The sequence below is a fragment of the Chlorocebus sabaeus genome, chromosome 7, assembly GCF_047675955.1.
Source record: "Chlorocebus sabaeus isolate Y175 chromosome 7, mChlSab1.0.hap1, whole genome shotgun sequence".
Taxonomy (NCBI): Eukaryota; Metazoa; Chordata; class Mammalia; order Primates; family Cercopithecidae; genus Chlorocebus; species Chlorocebus sabaeus.
The window spans coordinates 25,948,758-25,951,099 of record NC_132910.1 but is presented as its reverse complement, the minus strand read 5'-3'; the positions used below and the strand labels follow the sequence as shown (position 1 = coordinate 25,951,099).

The 2,342-nt window shown below is 32.5% G+C and overlaps 1 pseudogene; it reads right to left on the bottom strand.

Moving 5' to 3' along the window:
• Window positions 1-438: 438 nt before the first annotated feature.
• LOC119624120 (U2 spliceosomal RNA) lies at window positions 439-512 on the bottom strand (annotated as a pseudogene).
• Window positions 513-2,342: the final 1,830 nt, after the last annotated feature.

The following is a 2,342-nucleotide window of genomic DNA, read 5'->3' as shown; positions in this document are numbered from 1 at the left end:
GAACTTGAAGAAAGATCTATTTAAAATGATCTAATCTGAAGGGCAGAGAGAAAAAAAGATTGCTAGGAAATGTACAGAGGTTCAGGAGCATATGACAATTTAAAAAGTCTAACATACACATGACTTGAGTCCGAGAAAGGGATGAGGGTTAGAAGATAGCGGAAAACACATATACATATATAATACTCAGCGTTTTTCCTTTTAGTGAAGGACACAAATCTACTAATTCAAGAAGCTCAGCAAATTCCAAACAGAAAACATACAGATAAGCCAACAACTAGACACATGATAGTTAAACTTCTGACAACTAAAGCTTAAACAAATCTTAGCCGTTACTGGAAAATAAAAATGATATATTTCACATAAAGAAAAAATGATTTTAATTATCACTGATTTTTAACCTAGAACATTAAAAGCCAGAAGACAATAATGATCTTTAAAAGGTAGATAGATAATAAAATTGACAACCCTGAATTCTACACTTGATCTTAGCCAAAAGGCAGAGAAGCGATACAACCCCAACTTCTATATCCAGCAAAATATCCCTCAAGAATAAAGGCAAAATAAAGACATTTTCAGATAAAATAAAACTGAAAGAAGTTGTTACTAGCAGATCTGTACTAACTGACTGTTTAAAAAAATGCCTTTCAGACTGAAGGAAAGTGATAATCAAGAGAGACTTACATTTTTCAGAAAGAAGAATGAAAATGAAAATATGGGTAGACATACAAGACAAATTTTTTCTCCTAATTTCTTTAAAGTACATATGATGGTTTGAAGCAAAAATTATGTTATTATGTTACAATGTAAAAAGAAGGGAGGATAAATGAACCTAGGTGATTGCAAGTTGCTTACATTTTAGGTGATATAATACAATTTTAAGTTGCTTACATTTTAGGTGATATTATACAATTTTAAGTTGCTTACATTTTAGGTGATATAATACAATTTTAAGTTGCTTACATTTTAGGTGATATTATACAATTTCAACTCGAGGTAGACATTGAAAAGTTAAGGTTGTATATTGTACTTCCTAGAGCAACCACTAGAAAAGTAATACAAGAGGAAACAGCTAAAATTATAATATACCTTAAAATGGAATTATAAAGAACTTCTATTAATTTCCTCTCCCACCCCCTCAAAAAGGAAGAAAATAACAATAACAACAACAACAACAAAAATGAAGGAACAAAAAATATGAAGTGTAGGAGGGAAAAAACTTTTCTTCTACCTTCCCAAATTCAGTAGCTAGAACTTATGAATTAAACTGACAAAAGCCAGATAAACAAGAGAAAAATGTTATGCTTACAGAAGCCAGCAAAAATCTCATTAAATTGTTAGAGACTTCATGCATAACTTACCAGAAAAAAAGGGAAGGGGAGGAAAAGGCTTCTGTGAGAAAAGCAGATGGATTTCCTTAAGAAACACAAGTGGGTTTCTAGGAGATTAAACGTTTGTGATAATTGCCTGCCTCAGTGGGTAGCTCATGGCTGTAATCCCAGTGATGGGAGTGGGAATAGGCTGAGACAGGAGGATTGCTTGTAGCCCAGAAATTTTGCTTCAGTGAGTCATGATTGTGCCACTGCATTCCAGCCTGGGTGACAGAGTGAGACCCTGAAAGTTTGTGATAATATTTGTATATACGAGTATGAGTATGCTCTTTCCATCTTCTTCAGGGTCATAAAACTCTTCTGGAGAGAGGATTTATGGTAGTTCTCATTTCTCAGAAGTTTTTGCGTTTGGTCAGATAAGGAAAACTCTGCTCTGAGAAATTTTCTTTCTGCATCTGCTGACTTTCAATTGCCTTCAGCTCAAATTATATATATAATAAAGTGGCATGTTTTGGGATGGCATGTTCTGATTCTCTCTAGGATGAACACACTAACAAAAGGAAATGGTAGATTTAAATTCAAATGTATCAATAATCATACTTCGGTGTAAACTGACTAAGCACTCCAATTTAAAGGTAGAAATCATTACACTGAACTAAAAAGCGAAGACACAAGACCAAACCACACGCTATCTATAAGATACTTTAAATATGAGACAGACAGGTTCAAAATAATTGGTTGGAAAAAATATACTATGCAAACAATAAGTATAAAATACCTGAAGATAACTATTTTTAAATATTTTTTAGCAGATAAAGTAGATGTCAAGTAAAAGAGTATTATCAGAGATAAAGAGGGAGATTATGTAATGACCGAAAGGTCAAATATATCAGAAGGCATAATAATCAGAAATCTATATGCACTTCATAACACAGTTTCAAAATACGTGAAGCAAAATTTGAGAGAACTAAAAGGAACATATAAATAATTTTACAACCACAGTTTGAGATT